Source organism: Ambystoma mexicanum, chromosome 3p (genome assembly GCF_040938575.1).
Source record: "Ambystoma mexicanum isolate Mex_15411 chromosome 3p, UKY_AmexF1_1, whole genome shotgun sequence".
Classification (NCBI taxonomy): Eukaryota; Metazoa; Chordata; class Amphibia; order Caudata; family Ambystomatidae; genus Ambystoma; species Ambystoma mexicanum.
In genome coordinates, this window is record NC_090925.1 from 1,229,643,074 (window position 1) to 1,229,655,025 (window position 11,952).

An 11,952-nucleotide genomic window follows, 5' to 3' on the forward strand; every position below is an offset into this window, starting at 1 on the left:
TATGAAAGTTAGATAGCAGCGTGTTATCTAGTAGCTCCACGTTGTCTAATGGTAGTTCCTGGTCATTGGTGAATGCTGCATACCTAGGTGTTGCCTTTGGCTCCTGCTTTTGCTTTCCCCCTAGGGTCGGTAAGCTAGAAGTATGATGGCTTGCGCATGCAGATGCTGCTCTGGTCACCCACCAGATTGCAAAAGAATTGCAGCGCCATTTGAAAGAGTTTGCCAACTATGTTTCAAAAAATGAATTGGAATTAACACACAAAAAACAAAATAATACAATTCGAATGGATTGTGTCCTCCAACGCATTCCACATCTTTGACATGTAATTTCCATAGCTGCGCACTTCGGAAACCTTTTCGGCAGAGGGCGTCCTGCGTCGATGGCGTCGGGTCCATGTCCCTCGAAGGCCTCCGTCGAGGACGACGTCACAGGATGTTATAAACAGGACGCACGGCGCCCGTAGCCTCAGTTCCGTTTTTTCTGCGAACATGTTAACTTCGTGAGACTCAGCGCCTCGTGTGTTTTCTTCGTAGAAGATGTCTTTCTCTTCGACCCCTCCGCCTCCGCGGTCTGCCTTTAAGACCTGCCAGGACTGCAAGTCGAAGATGTCGCTGACCGACCCCCCCCGCATTTGTTTATGATGCCTGGGCGAGTTGCACGACACTGACAACTGCTCGAAATGCCAGTCACTGAATGCAAAGCCTTGCGGGAGCGGAAGGGGAAGCTCCAGGTAGGTAGGGGCTCGAAGCCTGTCAAGTCCCAGACTTCTAAGTCCAAGGGGGTTCCACCGACGACTCGAGGGGCGACTCTCCACGTCGGAAGGAATCCCAGGGATCTCGGTCCCTGAGTGGTTCCCGCCACTCATCTTCCTCATCCCGGCACTTGCGGAAGCGCTGTCACCGGTCGCCTTCCCTATCCTCTTCGGAGGATGGTGCCTCGAGGAAGGTTACGTGCCCTACGAAGTCCTCGACTCCGGAGGAATGGGCGGCCTTTAAGAAATCCATGATGGTGATTTTTCAATTACAGCACACGGGGCCAGTCGCGCTTTCTGACGAAGCCGGCCAGGATCGGTCTCATTCCATGTCTCGCACGCCTTCGGGCTCGGGTCCGCGACGCGACACACATCGGGAGCCGCCGAGGTCCCATACGGACAAGGAATCGAAAGGTCGCAAGAGACATGGCTCTAGGTCTCGGTCCTCGTCCCCAGCGAGACCGCAGCTACTTATGGAGGGCTTGAGGCGGGCGTCAACTCGATCAGCGCCGTGTCCGTCCGACTCGGACATCGATGCCTTGCCCTCGTACCAGCCCACGGCGCTGTCTGCACCTATATCGACGCCAAAGCCTTCGGCGCTCCTGACGTTGAATTTGTTGACGCTCTCGACATCGAAGCCTTCAGAGCTTTCGCCGCCTTTGAGTGTGCCTTTGAAGTTCCCGGACATCGTGGATCCTCCTAGGAAGGCTACGGTAAAGTCTGTGAGGCCAGTTGTGGACTCCAGGCCCTCTTCTGTCACCAGACCTGGGTTTCACCTTCCTCTGGCTAACATTCACAAAGAGGAGGAGAGGTCTGAGTTTGAGAACCCTGGTGTCCTGGAATGAGGCTCTCCAATTTTCTGGTGACAGTCAGTTGGAGGAGTTGAGACAGTACCTCCATGATGCCGGTGGGTTGGACACTTCCCCAGAAGTGGACTTTGGTAGACCTGAGCTGGGGCTCATGCAGAGTCTTCTTACAGAAGACTTATGTCACGGGTCTCGGAGTATCTGGGCTGGTCCAGTCCTCCTGAAGACTTTGTGCAGGACGATCTGACAGACATTTTAGATCAGGGTCCGTCCTCTGACCCAGTTTTGCATTTTTATCCTTCCTTGCAGAAAAGGGCGACAGCTGCTTGGCAGTCTCCGGATTCTCTTCTGGCTGTTAATAAGTCCTTGACCAAGAAATACCGCCCTTCCGTTAGCGACCCAAGCTATTTATCTACTCACCCCACTCCTGAGAGTTTGGTGGTTCAGGCGGCTACGGCCACTTCGAGACAGGCGGCGTAACCTTCCATCCCTCCGGATAGGGACGACAAGCGCTTCGACGGTTTGGCACGGAAATCGGCCAACTCCACATGTGCCTTGGCAAAGTTTACACACACTCTGTGGAATTGTGTATCTTTTGCGGCTGAGCATATTCGTGAGGGGGAAGAAAGGGATGGTTTCCTTGCTATCGTGCAGGATGGCAAGGATTCCATGTGTGAGGCCCTTCAGTCGGCTTTGGATATGGCTGACAGTGTGACCCGGTCCATGGCTGCGAGCACCGTTATACGCAGATTTGAGTGGTTGCAGAAGTCAGAGTTTGCTCCGGATGTGCAAGCCCATCTTCTGAACATGCCCTTTGATGGCGCACATTTATTTGGCAGCAAGGCTGACGAGAGCCTTGAGAGGTTGCAGACCTCAAAAGCTGCAGCAAAATCTTTAAGCGCCACGGTGCATCAACCTCTGCCTTTTCATCCTAGGGGACAGCAGTTGAGGGGAGGTTCCTTTCGTTTCTACTCCTCCTTTGGTAGAACAAGAGGGGCTGCCAGTCAAAGGGGCCAGTGAAAAAGTACCCGTGGTGGTTGGGGAAATCGTGGTTCCAAAGCCGCTCAGGGAGCTGCCTCTTTGCCTTCCGGCAATGCCGCAGCCGCTTCCAAACAGTTGTGAGGCCATGTCCCATGGTTTGCTGGTTGGGTGCAGACTGTCTCAGCATCTCGAAGAATGGCGAGCCATTACTTCAGATGCGTGGGTTCTGGATACCATAGCCCACGGCTACTGCCTTCCCTTCTTTCAGCGGCCTCACGACAATCCACCGGGGAAACACTCTTTGAAGAGTCCAGATCTGCTCCTTGCACAGGAAATCTTGTCCCTGCTGGTGAAAAGCACCATAGAACTGGTGCCTGTAGCGGAGAGGAACAAGGGATGGTATTCCCCTTATTTTTTGATCCCAAAGAAAGACAGGGGATTGAGACCCATCGTGGACTTGCGTTGGTTGAACAAACTCCTCAGGAAGGACAAGTTCAAGATGGTCACTCTTTCTCAAGTCCTCCAGGTCCTTCAACTTCAGGATTGGTTGGTGTCTCTGGGCCTCAAGGATGCTTACTTCCATGTGCCGATCCATCCCACGCACAGGAAGTACCTGAGGTTTGTGGCTGGTGACTCGCACTTTCAGTTTTGGGTCCTGCCTTTCGGATTGACCTCTGCGCCGAGGGTCTTCACCAAGTTCATGGTGGTGGTGGCAGCGTACCTCAGCAAGGGGGGATTCACGTCTACCCCTACCTGGACGACTGGCTGATCCGGGCGGCCTCTCCCGAGCTAGCGTTGGATCATCTCGGTGTCACCTGCCGCACCCTCCACAGGCTGGGCTTCTCCCTGAATTTCAAGAAGTCACACCTGGCACCTTCCCAACAGCTCCAGTACATCGGGCTGTATTGGACACGGCCTTGGGGAAGTGTTCGCCTCCCAAGGTGAGGGCTCATCACATTGTGCAGATGGTGGACATGTTTCAACATGCCCTGAGTCTCCCGGCTTTCGAATTCTTAAGGTTGCTCGGCCTCATTGCATCCTGCATTTTTCTTGTGCCAGAGGCCAGGTTGCGGATGAGATCCCTGCAGTGGGCTCTCAAGATGCAGTGGTCACAGTTCTCCGGCAAGATGTCGGATCCCGTTCCGATTCCTCTCCCGGTCTCCCAGGATCTTCTGTGGTGGGCCAACAAAGGGAACCTGATGCGGGGGGAACTGTTTTGGAAACTGTGGCCGGAGGTGACTGTAGTGACAGACGCTTCCCTCACAGGATGGGGCCCTCATGCGAACGACTTGACTGCCAGCGGTCGTTGGTCTCTGTCGGAGTCCAGGCTCCACATCAATCTGTTAGAGCTGAGGGCCCTGAAGGCTTTTCTGCCCTTTGTACGGGGGAAGAGTGTCCTGATCATGACGGACAACACAGAGGCAATGCATTACCTCAACAAAAAAGGGGGGCAGGGTCACTCTCCTTGTGCAGAGAAGCAATGCAGCTCTGGTTCTGGGCCATTGAGCAGGAAATTTCGATCTCAGCAGTTAATCTGGCCGGCGACGAAAATGCAGCGGCGGACACTCTGAGCAGGCAGAGCACAGTCTCCCAAGAGTGAGAGTTGGCTCAAGAAGTCCTTCAGGAGATCTTCGCCCTTTGAGGAACCCCACAAGTGGATCTCTTCGCCACCAGTGTCAACCGGAAGTGCAAAAGATTCTCTTCAACTGACTTTCCTCCAAAAGGAGCCTTAGGAAACACGTTTGTGGTGGATTGGTCATTCCCACTGTTGTACGTGTTTCCTCCAGTCCCCTTCATTCCTCAAGTGTTGCAGAGGTTCGGTTCCCACATGATCCTCATTGCTCCAGATTGGGCCAGGGAAGCGTGGTACCCTGACCTTCTAGAATTGTCCATCTGCCCTCCACGTCGTCTTCCCTGCCGAGAGGATCTGCTCTCGCGCGAATGGGGTCCGGGGGGGTCTCCATCCAGAGGTAAAGACTCTCTGCCTTCACACTTGGTATCTGAAAGGTTGAGGTATAAGGATTGGGACCTCCCGGATGATGTGATGGAGGTGTTGATTTCGGCCAGGCGGCCTGCAACAAAATCCCTGTACCGTTGCCATTGGCATTGGCGTAAGTTCTGCTGCTGGTGCAGAGATCACAATGTTGATCCTTTTCAGTGCTCCATTCCTATAGTTTTGTCTTTTTTACTTTCTTTGGCCCACAGGGGCCTTCAAGTGGGTGCCATTAAGGGTTACCTAGCGGCGCTGTCTATCTTTAAGCGCTCGTCTGAAGAATATTCTTACTTTAAGATTCCTTTGATTTCTCAATTTCTTAAAGGACTGACTAATGTATTCCCGCTGTCCCCTTTCCAGGTGCCGTTTTGGGATTTGAATTTGGTTTTGAGATTTCTCATGGGTGCTCCGTTTGAACCTTTGCACTCTTGTCCTTTGAGATTACTGTCCTTCAAGACTGTGTGCTTAGTTGCGGTTTCTTCCACTCGCAGAGTGAGTGAATTGCAGGCACTTTCATCTAAGCCACCCTTTACTGTGTTTCACAAGGACAGGGTTGTACTGCGAGTACATCCCTCTTTTCTACCTAAGGTAATTTCTGAATATCATTTGAGTCAAAAGGTGGTTCTTCCATCTTTCTACCCTCCTCCTCATTCTGGTAAGGAAGAGGAGCTTCTCCATCGGTTGGATCCTAGGAGGACTCTTAGCTTTTACATTTCTAGGATGTCCAGGGTCAGAGTGGACGATCAACTCTTTGTAGGATATGCTGGACACTGATTGGACCAGGCTTTTACCAAACAGACCTTGTCCAGGGGGATTATCCTTACCATTACGGAGTGTTACCGGTTGGCGGGTAAAGACCCTCCTGAAGGGTTGAGAGCTCATTCCACTAGGGGCGTGGCTACTTCCACCGTCCTCCAGCGGGGTGTTCCTATTAAGAATATTTGTGATACCGCTACTTGGGCTTCAATCCATACATTTGTAAAACATTATTACTGGATACAATCCATGGTCAGGATATGACCTTTGGGAAGGTCATTCTTTATTCCGCAATCTAATTGGGTACTCTAAATTATTTTCCCTCCTCCATTTACTGGTACTGCTATGGGAGTCTGTCAAAGATGTGGAATGCGTTGGAGGGCACAATCCATTCGAAGAACAAATTACTTACCAACTGGTAATGTTCTTTCGACTGGATGTTCCTCCAACGCATTCCACATCGCCCTCCCAGCCTGCCCCTCAGGAGAATTTCCTATGTGATTGCAGTTTCCGTTTCCGCAAGGCTAAGTGTCACAGGTTTCCCCTTTTCTCACCTGTTTTCGCTGCTTGCCGGTATCTTTGGGAGGAGTTTTCTTCTTTATGGTTTGGGTTTTATATAACCCCGCTCGGCCGTCGTCGGCTTCCAGCGTTCATTCAGCTTCAGTGTCCGGGATCGAGGAAACCCCCAGGAAGTCCAGAAAACAAGAAGTGTACACAGAGGCGGGTACACAGAGTCCGGAAGGATGACAGGAAAAGGGGGGGTTGAGAATTATAGGAGAAGACAGAGGGACCGGGAACCAGGAATAAACAGAGTTCCGCGAAAGCGAACTTACGGAGCACACGTCTTGCCACAGCAATCAGTAGCGTTGAGACGCGCGGGCCCGCGGGGGCGTGGCTACTTTATAGGACGTGCTGCATCGGACGTAAAGGCTGGGAGGCAGCGTTTGGTGCTTAACGGCCATGTTGGAATTAGCACGGAGTGTAAGCCCCGATGTGTCAAGGACCAGGAGGTCCAGAAGGGGCGTGTCGGACTGCTCATGACACTAAGTGCAGTCCAGCAGGCTTCAGACTGATGCCACACGTTCTGGTGGAAAAAACTTAAACTGCGGCTTACGGGCGCCGTGCGTCCTATTTATAACATCCTGTGATGCCGTCCTCGATGGAGGCCTTCGAGGCACGTGGACCCGATGCCATCGACGCAGGACGCCCTCTAATGAAAAAGTTTCCGAAGTGCACAGCTGTGGACATTACATGTCAACGATGTGGAATGTGTTGGAGGAACATCCAGTTGAAAGTACATTACCAGTTAGTAAGTAACTTGTTCTTCTCTAGTTCAACACAAGGACCTATATTTAGTTGGTTTGAAGGGGATTCAAAATTAGAAAGTGTACATCACCTTACTTTTCTGGGTTTTCAATTTTTCCCCAGACCAAGTCTATCTTCTTTGTATTCCATTTTAAAATCCAAAATGCTCATATATGCTGCCTAAATTAAATGAATTAAGCAGAAATATTGCCAATTTCCCCTTGCTCAATGTACAAAATTCTATAAAGGAAAGGCGATTGCCTCTCTAACCTACGAATTGGAAATATAGAGTTTAGGTAGTTTTAATACATTTGGTGTTTTGGAAGGTTTACTTTGGAGGAATGTGATATCTCTACCTAATGGCCTGTCTAAGACACACATAACATATGAGTTAGGAATGACCTCCCTTAATATATATGTTGAAGGGAATACTGTCTTTATATCATAAGGTACTAATTCCTCTCAATAAAAACATGTCGTAGATAATTCTAAATGATCAGATAGCAAGTGTTTTTTGTGATGAAATTAGTGCGTTTTTGGAAGAGTGTGACTATACCCTGGCTAAAATCGTAGTGTCTGTTGGGGACTTTATAATAGATCCTTCAAGAACGAAGCACAGACTTTGGGACTGGGACTGGATTGAAACCAGGAATGCAATATCTACATTTAGATTGTATGGAGAGTTCCCGTCAATAGAAAAAAATACAATAGGATGCCAAGATATCAAGAGAAGTTCCCAATTGCTGTTCTTGGAGATATATTTCTGAGGTTTCAGTTGAGAACACTACCAGTAGGTGAAATAGTTATCATCAGAAAAGGACTTTCAAAAAGTACAAAAAGAACAGATACACCATGTACAATCTGTAATCTTTTATTATTGAAAAATTGGAAACACATCTTCGTAGAGTACCCTGGAGTGAAGAGACTTTGAAATCTGTTCCTTAGACCTTTCACTGAGAGGGAGATTTTTGTTCAATCATGATGCAATTTGGAAAAAGGCACTTTGGGAAAATGATCTCTTGTTAAGCTGTGAAATATATAAAGGCTCTACAAGATCATTTGGAAAAAGAAAATAAAAGTATAAGTGTGAACAATTACATGTTTTTTTATTATGGTGAATGTAATGAAGTTCAGTTTTTATTATCTGTTGTGATGTAATTGTGAGCTAGTTTGAACGTGATGTTACAAACAATGTTTTACTTTTTGTGAGAGGTTTTTATTACAGAACCGGAGCACAATAAAATAAAATACCTAGCAATTGAATTCTCCCTAAACATGGACTTTACTATTTCCAAGACCCAATCCTCTATCATCCAAAACATAAAAAGAACATTAGATAACTGGTCCCCTTTACACTTAATTTGGTGGGCAGACTGGCTACAATCAAAATGACGATCCTACCAGTGATATTATATCCCCTAAGCAAATTAAATTCCAATGGAAAGGGGAACACCCTAGAATTTCCATTAAAAAGCTTCAAGCAGAAAAATAACTAAGCATAGGTTCAGTTCCCCAAAATCCAGGCTTACCATCATGGCTTCATACTAGCCCAAGTCAATCTATACACAAACCGACCTGCAATCAGTAATGATGGGAAACCAAAATGGTTCACACTAGAAGAAGCACTATCATTCCAAATTCCACTTGAAAGTAGACTCCCAATAAAAATCCCTCAGCAGTAAAAGGGACCACAAGGTATTAGAAACCACTTGCAAATAATTTAACCAATTCATGTAAGACTTGAGAGCTACCCGTGAAAGATTAATGGAATCTGCAGCTTGGTATAACCCTATTATAACCATCAACAAAAATACACTACACTGGGACACCTGGATAGAAAAGAAGACATTTTATATCCACCAAATAATAAATCCAAATACCCCTTTACATTTGCAGAACTACAACTTAAAAACGGTCTACATGCCAATAAGTATGGAAAATATATGAAGTTAGTGAATATCTTAACTAGGCTTAGAAGAAACCTCCAAACCACAAACCTACACACCAGAGGGGACTGCTTTCTAAAAAGGAAAATATATAGAGCCAGTGATCTATACCAAACAATAATACAAGCGACTGAATCCACAAAAAATGATATAATAGTCAACACAATGTGGGAAGAAAACATCAACAAACCTTGACCACACCCAATGAGGACAAATCTATAATAGAATAGGGACAGCATCAAGATCAGTCAGTAAATCTCAAACACTCTTCTTTGTAATGTAATGTAATTGTCATTTGTATTGCGCCTTTCACCATTGTGCTACATAGAGAGTTATGGTTGCCTGATAAATTACACAAAGCCAAAATCACTGCCAACCCAATGTGCTGGAGATTAAATGACCCGGAACTAGAAGGCTCACTGGCGCATATGTTACTTTTCTGCACTGCAATTGCCATTTTTTTGGATGACAGTATCTCAAACTATCATGGATATTCTCCAGCCAAGCCAAGCGTACTCAATAAAAGAACTCTGCATAAACATCTTAACCAAGTGAGCTTCCGATAACTTCAAACCCGCCCAACTCATAGACACACTACAGCAATCCAAATGATCACATCCCACTGCAGGATTCTAACTTCAGATTCAATTAGCAGGAGATAAACCAGCTCCTGGGTGTCAGATATCACCCAGTAGATAGAAGCTACCACTGGGGAATGTGATGAATCCCCGGATGTCATCAACTCTCCACTAGGGGGAGCCCCGTTCCACAAGGCCAGGCAGATGAGGCTACCCGATAGTCCCCCTGGGCGTGGTATTCAACAGGTGGATCTCATTGGGAGGGAAACCCGCTATGGGATTAGTGATGACCTGGGGAGAACATGGTATCCCCACAGCCTACCTTACCCTAGTCCACCTTCCTCACACACCCATTCTAGTGCCATTCCCACTGTTGCAATGTGTTTCTCGTATACTTCCAGTATAGGAAGACTGGGGCAAGGAAGAGTAGTGACTACCCAAATAGAGTGCCCCTTCCTAATATCAAGACGAGGATGAACTCTGTTAGTTCTTGAGAGACTGATCATTCAGTACTGAGACGAGGAAGAGGCATGGAGTACTAAGGAGTAACCTGCGGAACCAAAGTGAGCATTCTAGTCAATGTGGACTTGATCAGTGTATAAAATCTAAGGAAGGACTCAGTTTAATGTCAAACCCTCCCTGGAGGAACCAGGAGTCCAGAGAAGGAAGACCGGGACGCCACAAAGGGAGCACGCTGCCACAAGGAGGGTCCGGGGTCGAGGGACCGCTCCATGAAGGAGGAGGAAGTAGCTCCTGGTGCCCCGTTAGGACAGTGAACGTGCAGAGCAGGAAGCACCATTGCTGGAAGGACATTTCCCTTGTGGAGCCGCCGCAAGCCCAGAAGCATCATCGGAGCCCTGAGAGCATCGCTGACCATAGAAAAGGTACGTGAGTGAAAGGGGAGGTGAAAGCGGCCTAGAGCAATGATGTAGATGCTGGGAACCTGAAGGGAAACAAGAGTTGCATGTCCTGGTACCCCAACCCTTTCGAATACAAAGAGATCTGAGTGCATCCAAGTTAATCATCATAGTCTCAGTACCTGGCAGGGGACTATCCCATGTGGACTGAATGTGAAGAGAGCAACGTGTGAGTCTGGGACTCACACCCATAAAGGCGAGAGAGCAACGTGTGAGTCTGGGACTCACGCCCATAAAGGCGATCTTAGAAATAGGGATAGTTAGGGGTTTTCCTTTTCTTTTGGTTTTTAATAAAAGTCTATAATCCACAGTATGCCACCTGTGTCACACTTCTGCACCCTTACAGTAACCTTGATCGAGTACATAGCACACTGCAAATCTAACTTTCAAATGAAATGTACACTTTACTTTTTGACCATTATGTACCATCCATTATATTTAACTGTTTAAACATGGGTCCTAATTCTTTATTTTTTCCAATATCAATTGCTGAAAAGGCACCAGTTGGCCTTGGGAGCCAAAAGTAGTTCTGGGTAACTGTTGGTTTTAAGCTAACAAGGCATCTCTCCTAGAGTAGAAGCAAGAGCTAAATAGCTCCCAGCAATTTCAGACCCTGCACTGGAATAACCAAGATCCTCCCACAGGACATGGTGGAACTCAGTCGGCCTGTCCCACAAACTGTAAAAAACACTGAACCGAGAACGGTTATCACATATTAAATTTACAGATAGCTGGAGAGCTCCAGAAGAATATCTAAACCGATCACAACAGAAGGTATTGTGTAATTCTCTTAACCCAGAGCTCTGCAAACCTACATCAAATAACCCTCCAATGTACATGTCCCCTGAGCATTTCTAATATTTGTTACTGTTACACCGCAAAAGATCTGTACTACCTGCATCTATGGGATCGCTGCCCTCTTGATAACCCACCCAGCCTAGCAACACGGGAGAAACACACAGAGGCCCTGTTGGAGGTTGACCACAATGTTACATATCATTACCCAGTAAATATATATAACATCACCTACTCAGACTTTCGAAAAAATTACGTGGACAATCCGGTACCCCTAAACCTATAATATGGGATCATCCCACCTGTATGTTTCAACCTACCCTTAAACCTGCGAGGCCTGAAAAATTAACCTCTACCTCAAAGGTACGACATTTAGAACAACCCTTCACTTCCTTCCTTCTCTAACATTCGCCCCCTCTCTACACAACACTGTCACACCAACTCACACACAGCGTGGCCTTCTCCCTCTCTCCATCTTCTTCTCTACCTTCCTTGCTGTGCCTTCTTACATCATTGCGGTAATCCGCATTGTAGTATCTCGCAAGTGGACCTCCTCACGCTGCCAGTCAGTCACCCTCATGCACACAAGGATACACCGACACAGGAGCTGGGGTGCAACACCTCTTTACTTAATGGCCGTCAGCTTCGAACTGCCTTTCTGGCAGTAGCCCCGTCCCTTCCTACACGTGAGTCGCAGCCCACTGATTAATGGCAACAAACAGAGGACTCATCCTCTGAACAAATAAATAATGGCGACACCACACCCTCCCGTTACGAAACATTTAGTCGTGCTCTCAGTTCATTTCTTGTTCTCTGTGGTCGACAATCCACTCTCACCGATGAATCTGCCCGTGTTTCTGGCGCCGTGTCGCCCTCGGAGGCTTCGCTGTCTCCTTCATAGGGAGCGTCCCATTGCGATAACGTGTCATTCATATTTGTGTTGCCGGAGGCTGGGGTATCAGGCATCCTTCTGAAGTGAGATGAGTTTCTTGTTATGACCCTGCGGTCTCCTTCTGCAGTGATGAGTGATCCCTTTTTCTTGACGATGATGAGTGGTTCTTCATTGAATGGAGCTACATTTTTGCGCTGTTGAGGTTGTCGGACCACTACCAGGTCCCCTGGT